This window comes from Diceros bicornis (genome assembly GCF_020826845.1).
Source record: "Diceros bicornis minor isolate mBicDic1 chromosome 30 unlocalized genomic scaffold, mDicBic1.mat.cur SUPER_30_unloc_2, whole genome shotgun sequence".
In the NCBI taxonomy this organism is placed as follows: Eukaryota; Metazoa; Chordata; class Mammalia; order Perissodactyla; family Rhinocerotidae; genus Diceros; species Diceros bicornis.
In genome coordinates, this window is record NW_026690900.1 from 5,396,998 (window position 1) to 5,406,326 (window position 9,329).

General features: G+C 52.6%; 1 long non-coding RNA gene across 1 annotated transcript; it reads left to right on the plus strand.

Moving 5' to 3' along the window:
- The first annotated feature begins 4,997 nt into the window (after positions 1 to 4,997).
- LOC131402116 (uncharacterized) lies at positions 4,998 to 5,729 on the plus strand. Its single transcript, XR_009218294.1, has 3 exons — positions 4,998 to 5,029; positions 5,372 to 5,493; positions 5,694 to 5,729. It is a non-coding gene; the product is annotated as an uncharacterized LOC131402116 (long non-coding RNA).
- The last annotated feature ends 3,600 nt before the right edge of the window (positions 5,730 to 9,329 follow it).

Consider the following 9,329-nt stretch of genomic DNA (forward strand, 5'->3'; position numbering starts at 1 on the left):
CTAGTTCCACCACCTGTGCCAGAGCTGGAGCCAGTGTCACCTCCATCAGTCCCTCCAGGGCCAGAGCCACCACCAACATCAGCTCCAGCCCCAGTGCCAGCTCCTGAGCAGGAGTCAGATGGACCATTGGCTCCAGGGAGAATCCTCCCTCCACCTGGAGAGATAACAGCAGAGCCAGATCCAACCCCAGAACCCACCTGCCCCTGGGACATGACCACCAAGAACCTTCTGAGGGAGGAGAAGCCTGACTTCTTGGAGTTTCCTCCCCAGCTGGTGGCAGAGCAGTTGACACTGATGGATGTGGTGAGCAGTGGGGCTCTCAGGGCAGATGGGGCCGGCCTTCCCTGTGCCATGAGCTGCCCCACACCTGCCATTTCCTGATCCAGAATACCATGATCTCGGTCCAGCTTCCCTGCTTACTCTCATGTAACCTGAGCAGCCTTCTTAACTCCAAAGCCTTTGCTGTCCTCATGTGGACAGTAGAGATGGACACTGAGAGCAGCTGCCATGCAGAGTGGCTGTACAGATGGATGAGGTGGAGCAGAGAGATAGTTGGGCATAGTCTGTGCTTTGGTGAGGGAGGGAAGCACACTGAAGTGCTGTCTGGTCCTTGGGTAGTTCACTCATTTGCCCAGGAGGCCTCAACAGGCTCAGCACTTATTAGGCACCTCATGTGTACATGACTACATGGCAGACAAACAAAGCCTGTGGTTGTTGCTCCCTTTGGGGAATGTGCATCTGAAAGAGGAGTCAGACCCAGGATGATCAGAATGGGTGGAAGATGCCCCTAGAGATGGTCAAGCAGGAGCCGAGTTCTGGTGCTTGGACGAGGTGAGACTGGGCGGTGAGCAAATGCCACTTCCCTGGGCCACAGTGTTGGGTCCTGGGTCATCCTGTGCTGGGTACCCTCAGGGGACACAGGCAACACCCAGGGACTCCCACAAGTCTCAGGCCGCATTCTCAGCTTCCTGAGCTCCAGCTTTCATCACTCACCCGGCCTGTGACTGGGGGCTGCGGATTCTGAGCTGGGCTGTGGCAGGGCTGAGTGACACTCCCTGTCCTCCCCAGGAGCTCTTCAAGAAAGTGATGCCCCATGACTTCCTGGACTCCATCTGGTCCCAGTGGGACAACAGGGCCAATGAGCACCTTGCACCCACTATCCATGCCACCATTACCCACTTTAGCAGAGTGGTCAAATGTGTCTTCATCACCTGCCTCGGGGACCCGAGCATGACGGCCCAGGACAGGGCCAGGGTGGTGGAGTTCTGCATCCAGGTGGCCAAGGTAAGATGTGGGAGGCCCTGGGAACCCCTCTCTGGAGTCATGGGAACCGTTCCTTCTCCTTACTCAGTTCTCAGGATTGAAGTCTGTGATCTGAGCCTTCGCATAATCCTTAGGCCCCTCCTGCTAGGGCCTCGATGACCTGACTCCTGGTCCCAGTGGTAGGAAGCTCACCCCATCCTGGGCTCCTTCCTTGGCTTGAGCTAAAATCCCCCTCCCTGAGAGTGTTCCTCATCAGGGTCCAGCTGTGCTCTTCCCGGGTTTCCTGAGCCTCTGTCTCATCCAGGACAGGAGACGTCCATGAGGGGACAGAAGCCAGAGGAAGGAGGGCTCCAGTTCCCCCTCACAACACATTCTCTTCCCTTCCCTAGAAGTGCCAAGGCCTGAGGAACCTGTCTTCATTCCATGCCATCCTCTGGGCAATGCAGAGCCCCTCCATTCAGCGTTTAAAAAAGACATGGAGATGGATGTCCAGGTGGGTAGGCCTCTTTCCATGAGAGCACCACTTGGGTGGACCAGACACCCCCCACAGGGCTGCCATTGCCCTTCAGTAAGCTGGGACCTCCTGGGAGACGATGAACCCTGGGGACAGGGTCTGACCTGGTTGGGAGGCATGGAGTCTTTGTGGAAACTTAGGCCAGTGGTTATGCTTCAGGAATCAGTTTCCCGAAGTGCCAGACCCTGGCTTGAACCAAATTGAAGATTTTCAAGTGTTTGCTTTGCAGCAACAGAACTCTCTGTCCACTTGAAATCAAGACTCTTTAAAACAGGTTTGTTCAGTAGATAAGAGAATGAAGGCCCCAGGTGACAACAGGAGAGACCCCTCCCCAGTCCCAGAGACCTCTGGGCTCAGAAGGCACACTGAAAACGCTCATCCAGGCTGTCTGGATAATTCTGCGTTTTCAAACAAAAGGGATTTACCTTTAAACCACCCCACAGTGTTTCATTCCTTTTTTCCCTCCTCAGGAGGAACTGCAAAAAATTTAAAACCTGTGCAGAATGGACCAGCGGGAGAGGAGGAAACTGCTCACGGAGGTGAGTGGAGGCTCGAGATGTGGAAGGAGGGAAGGTGAGGGGGGAGGAGGGACCAAGCAGGGTGTTCTTTGGTAAGTTTTTCACTTAAGGTTCCCTGAGAAATAACGGTGTGGCTTGTCAAGCTTGACAGGAAGCGGGGGGTGTGAGCTGCAGGGGCAGGTGGGGACTGTTTGGGGTAGGAGGCCTTTGTCATGGCGTAGAGTGGTGTTGGTTGGACTGTTCCAGGAGGTGAGGAGCTGGCAGAATGAGCAGGTCTCTGGCTTCCATGCGGGCCCATCAGCTGGCCCTCATCCTCCTCCAGGCTGGCCAGTGGATGGAGTGGGTGGGGTTTCTTTCTTCTTAAATCAACCCAGTCTGTCCTCAGGAAGCCAGGCCCCTGCTGTTCCTTCACTTTTCACTGCACCTCGCAGGGAAGAGCACCCTGCCTGCCCCAGGGACGGGCACTGTGTGGTCACACAGGCCAAGTGGACACACGGGCTGCCCAGCCTTGGAACCTTTGGTGGATCTGGGACAGAACTGTGTGCTCTCTGGGACTCTGCACTCTATCCCGATAGTGGTCATTACTGACAACCCAGTGAGCGTCTACCCCGGTGTCTTGTTGACAAGGATACTCCCCAGATGGCAATGAGAATTATCGGTGACCATACAGATTCTGAATGGACCTTCCTGGCAGGACATTAGAAGTTTCCAAGTAAAAAAGGATGTAAATGTCACCATTACACAGCACCCTGGTCACCCCCTACACTGTCACTCAGATGTGGCAGAAGGCGGTCCCCTTCCTGAGTGAATGAAGGAGGAGTTCTGTGCAGGGACAATCCTGAGGGGATCCTAGGGATCTGAGGCATTTGGCATGGCCTCAGGTCCAGCCTGGAGTCAGAAAATCCCAGGGTGCTGGGACAGGCAGAATCCACTTGGATATGCCCCCTGAGACACCTTTTGCCTCCCCATCCATGCCTCAGCCTGACTAAGGGCCTAGACACACCTCGAGAGTCCAGAGGACAGGACCTTGGTCAGAGGTGTGTCTGGAGGAGGAGTGAAGGCCGGGGGACAGGACCTCTGGCTGGGAGGGGGAGCAGTCTCTCTTCTGTGGGCCCCTGAGCAAGTCATCGCCCCTCTGTGGGCCTCGGTCTCCTCATTTGGGAAATGGAGGGATATGATCTGTGGTGCAGGCCTCACAGGGGTTGATGAGGTACAAGGGGGAGAGGAATGTGCAGGAGCTTTGTGCTCCTCCTCCTCGAGGGGCGAGGAGAGAGTACTGGTAACAGTCAGATGGCACTGGGTCCTCAGGGGATCATGAGAGGCATGGGGAGTCCTCCTCACACTTTCCTGATGAGGACAGAGGCTTAGAGGCCTGGGAAAGCCTGAGGGCACAGAGGAGGGAGTGTTGGAGCTGGGATTGACTAGAATCAGAGCACTCTAGAATGGGAGCAGCCATAGACACCAGATGTCCAGGGTCCAAGATCAGGGGCCTGGGAGACACAGGGAAGGGTGCATGGCCTCCGCAGCCTGTCCTTGACCCTGCAGGATGTGACCTCTGTATGGGCCACCCTGGAAATGGACCCCCAGGGAGTCCAGGAGAGGCAGCAGCAGGTGAGGGGGCCTGAGGGGGAGGGTCCAGGTGTCAGAGGAGGGGGTCACCTCCCTCACGGCTGGAGGCCTCCCCAAGAGAGGGGTCCCTCCTGCTCCAGCCCAGCTCCTAGAGCTCCAGAGCCTGAAATGCCTGCCCTGGAAGTGACCAGGAGGAGTCCTGGAATGGCTGGGCCGAGGATGGATTTGGGGGTGGAGTGGCAGGGATCGCACAACCTGGGATTTGCCAAAAGCTGCCCCTGGTAGCTAACAGGGGACGTTGGGTGGTCCTGGAGGGGGCAACTGGGAGGAGGCTGCTGAGGGTCCTAGGCTGCTCTCTGTGGGAGACTGTGGTGGGCAGGAGGATGGGGTGAAGTGATTTGAGGGAGGGTCCATGGGGGCACCTGAGAGGTGGGACTCATCACCCCTCCCACCCTGATTTCACAGTGTGTCATCCCCTTCCTGGGCATGTACCTCTATCACCTGAAGCTGCTGAACATTGGGATGGAGGATGATCTGGAAGTGAGTGAACATGGAGGTGGGCCACGGAGCAGGAACCTGAGGTTTGGAATGAGAAAGCGCTGCACTGGCCCCTGAGCTCTCAGTACCTGGCAAACCTCCTCTCATGAGAGCCCCACGGCCACCACTGGGAGCTGGGTAGTCAGGCTTATCTTAGCGATGCGGGAACGGAGGCTCCACGTAAGCCCCCCACGTGGCTCCCCGGCCTGGGGAAGCTCAGAGCTGCCTGCCTGCAGAGCTGCAGGAGGCTGTGTCTGAGCTGCACTCAGCCTCCCCCTCAGGACCTGCGCCTGGGGGAGTGCCATCAGCCCCTGCAAGTCAGGAAGCACATCTGTGGTCCAGCTGTCCCTTCTTGCCTGAGGCCTCAGTCTTCCCGTCTGTCATCAGAAATGGGTGGGCTACAAGGTCTCTGGCTTCAGCTCCCCTGTCCCTCCTGCTCTGGAGCCCAGAGCCTGGCCCAGTGTCAATTTCTGTTTGTGGAAGTTCTGCCCTCTGCTGGGCACTGACAGTCCTGCAGCCTGAGAATGAGTGGCATAGGGGCTGGTTATGGGCTTGGGGGGCTGTTTCTGATGGACATACGCTGTCTCCTTTCCAGGGAAATCTGGTGCACCTCCAGAAATGGCGTGAGGTGAGCAGCTGTGGGGCGGGTGGGGAATTGGAAATCACAGACCTCGCGTGGCAAGATGTTTCGTGTCCTCATCCCTCGGGTCTTACATTTACTGGATGAGTTAGATCCACAAAGCTGGGAATCCCATCACGTTGGCGGGTGCGGGAAGGGCTGGCATCAAGGACACCTTCCTGGATGAGGAACTAATTCAAGCCAACTGTGAGGCCAGGCAAGTCCTGAATGGAGTGGGAAGGAAGGAGGGTTCCCAAGTGAGCACAGACCCCAGACCAGATCCTCACTCCCCACAAGTCCCTGGCAGAGTTCCCCACCCAAGCCCTGTCTGCACCTTTTCCTTCCTCTCAGAAATGCAAAGTCATCAGGAGGATCCAGCTGCTCCAGCAGGCTGCAAATAAGTATGACCTGGAGCCCAAAGGGCGATTTGGGGCCTGGTTCCAGGCCATGGAGCCCCTCAGTGTCGATGAGAGGTGAGGGCACAGGAGTTGGGTGAGGGCAGGCCAGACTCTCTCTGATGGCCGGCTTCAGAGCGTGTGGCCTGGCTCCATGATCAGCCCCAGACCTCAATGCATGGTGACCCATGGAGCACCGGGACTCAGCTGCTGGCAGGCTCTGGGATGGACACCTGAGGTGCGGCTCCTGGTAGCTCACAGGCCGCTCTGTCCTGTAGCTACTGCCTCTCCTGCCGGCTGGAGCCCATACACCAGAAAGTGAGCAAAACACGGCTCTTCAAGAGAAAGAACTGGCCATCCTCCAGTTCAGGGCCTAGTTAGTGTTGGGACCAGCAGCGGCTGAATCCAGTGGCTCAGTATAGCTTCAGGCTAAGCATGGGCCTGGATCCCAGCTCCACTGCTGACCAGGCCTGTGAAAGGCTGCTCCCCTCTCCTCTCTGGGACTCGGTTGCCTCCTCTGAAATGGGTGATGCTAAATGATGCCTCCCGCATCAGGGACAAATGGGGTGCTGTTGATGGACTGAGCACTTGGCACAGGGTTTGGATCAGAGTGCAGGGGGGCAGGGAGGTGTGCCGTGAATCTCAGGGAGGCACTCCAAAATAGTCTGTTTCTTCTCTTCAGCCACCGTGCCCTTGGCAAGGAGCCATAACACTCTGGAGACCACAAGTTCAGCTCCTCCTGAGCAGCGGGGACACTGGCGCCCTCGGGGTGCACTGGGCCAGCTCTTCCCACCTGAGTGAAGGAGGACATCCTAAGACTTTCCCTGGTTTCCCCTAAAGCCCCAGAGGGAGGGCCCCACCCCTTCCAACTCCCTGACATCTGCACCGCACCGACTGTTAACCCATTGGTGAGGAGCGATATTATTTCTTTAATAGTAAATGGTAGATGTGACTCTTATGTTATATCCTGTTTCTGTCACAGCCTGGGTGTTGTGGTGTGGTTCTTTCACTGCTTATGCTCATGTAAACAAGACACAGAATCTCACTTTCCTTCTTGAATTAAGAACTCGTGTATGGTTACAGCTTATTGTATGTGGCAGAAGTGAGGGGGGAGGACAAGTCTCCTCCCTGGCTACTGAATGACACCCTCAAGTCCCCTTCCTCAGAAGACAGGTGCATTTTATTGTGGTTCACCTGGGACAGGAGCAGAGACAGCCCCTCAGATCTCCCTGGAGGTAGAGGTTGGAGGGACTTTTCCAGGCAGAGCAACAACCACTGAAATGTGGGTGTTTTTCAAATAGCACTTACCAGGACCATGTCCTTCCCTAGGATAGTGGCTGTCTTTCTACAGCTTTCAAGGAAGAAGGAATGTTTTTTGCTTCTCTTGTTGAGGTTTCTTTTGATTAGATATTGGAACTTGCTATTTTCTAATCAGTCTCTGGATTTGCATCTACACTAAATGAGGAAAAAAAGTCGAAAGAGAAAAGTTTGCCTGTGGAAGGGACAAGGCCAGAGGAAGACCATGTGCAGATGGACTAAGGGCCGACAGGACATCCCCCTCAGGCCGCCTCTAGGGCTCCCTGTTCACCCTTCACCTCGATTGGAATCCTCCTAGGATCCTGCCCCATGCACTTGGAAGTCCTTTTCCTGCTTGTTTCATATCCAGAGGGAAAGATTCACGATGCAGCTTTTAAAGGTACAATCAGACTTTGTTCCATAAACCTCACTGCTCTCTGTGAACTAGGATTTACAGCATCCCCGCACTTCCTTGTATGATTCTCTTTGCACAGAAATTCACTAGAAGGCCCCCAGCCTCTCTGTCAGGTACATCGTGGCAATTCCTCCCCGACTGTGCCTGGTGGATCAGGAGTGAGCTCTGGTTTGCCAGGACAATAGACCTTAATCCTGTCCACTGAATGACACACACCGTCCTTTGCTGCCCAGGGTGACATCTGGGCCCATGTGCTTCTGAGGTCCATGGTCTCAGACAATCACTAGTTTACACACTCAGTCGTGTTGTTGCTGACTTGTCCCAAAGGGGCATTTGGGCCTGAGCGCATAGAGCACATAGCCCCTGGGACATCTGTGTTCTTTTCTCCAGTCTGTGCTGTGGTTATGTGGATTTGTGTTACAGGGATGTGAAACTTTCCTGTTGGGAGTTTTGAAAGATGAGGCAGGAGAGGGGCAGGTATAGAAGTGGGTCCAGCAGGTGAATATCACCAATCTTAAACACCACAAACACAACAGACACAACCTTACCAATTAAAATACTGAAATGCTCCCCTCATGGGTGGTGAACAGACATTGCTCAGAGCTCACCCCAAGAACCCACCCCACGACCAGGACCTAAAGTGTTAGCACCCAGCATTTTGAACATCATGCCCTGGAAACACCCTGTAAGACAAGGGCCATTGTATTGACTTCCTTGATACTTCTTCCCCCTCCTTTCTGAAGGCTGCAAGTGTCACGCAAGGAGGCCTTTTCAGTTCAGCCAGAAGCAGAGTAGAAATCCTGGTTCCCACAGCCCAGGCCCTTCTTTCCAGGGCCCTGTCATCCGGGAAAGAAAGAATTCACACATCGGTGTAGACACACAAACACACACACTCATATCCCACCCAAATCCCAAGATGCATGAACTACTAAGAGATTAAAAGTGACTTCAGAAACAGATCAACCAATTGCAAAAGAAGTGTTTCATTAAGATCCTGACTCAAATAAAATGTAAAACCAAGAAATAACCTTGACAAAACTGGGAGACTTTGGATACTGACTAGATAGTTGTTTACCCGAATGACATTTTTATTTTTGTATGTGATAACGTTATTGTGTTTGTGTTCAAAAAATCCCTCATCTGTAAGAGAAACTGAAATATTTACAGCTGAAATTATGTGCTCTCAGCCATCTCAGTTGGTTAATTCTTAGGGTCTTGGTGTGAGGATAAACAAAGTCAGATGGTATACGAGTTGACAATCTTTGAAGCAAGTAACAGGTTCACAGAGATTGATTGATCTCTACTCTGAGATTTCGAGATTTTTAAAAACCTTCAGAACACAATTTTGATAAAAGCAGTATACTTACTGTTCACATTGCAATGTTACAAATAATAACATCACAAATATAAAGGAATACTTCTCCTTGCTGACCTAAGTAAGTTCTCTCTCAGTCTGGCTTCTGTGAATGACCTGATGATGCCACCAATTGTTCACTTATCCCATGTTTGTTGAGTAATTCTTATGTATTCTGTGCTGTGTGCAAGGCAAACACATTTCCACGACTCTGGATCTAATGTGGGAAGGAAGGCAATGAGCCTGCTGCAAGGTTCTCTGAGTGGAACATAATGTCCCCAGGGGGTATGCTCATTGTTTAGATTCCAAAATCAAAGCTACACAAATTTGCCAGGTAACAGAGAAGAGATACTTAATTCATGATATAGAAATCACCTATGTCTGAATTACCAGGTGACAATGAAGAGAAAGACTGATGGATTTTATGTTATAATTAGATGCAAAATCATAGTGCTGGCCCCTGGCCGAGGGCTTAACTTTGGCATGTTGTGCTTTGGTGACCCAGGTCCAGTTACCAGGCACGGACATACAATACTCATTAGCAGCCACGCCGTGATGGTGACCTGCATAGAAAGTAGAGGAAGACTGACAACAAATGTTATCTCGGTGAAGCTTTCTCAGCAAAAAAAAAAAAAAAATAAAAATAAAAATGTATGGAATCGGATTTAATATACATTAAAAGACAAATCTCATTCAAGTAGGTATCATCTCTTCATTGAGTGTAAGTTCTAGAAAAAACAAATGTAAGTTCAAAACACTAATTTCTCAGCTTCAATTATCCTATAAATTTTAATATAAAAGGGAGAAAACTCACCAAGTATTCTCAAATAAATAAATATTGAGGTTTAC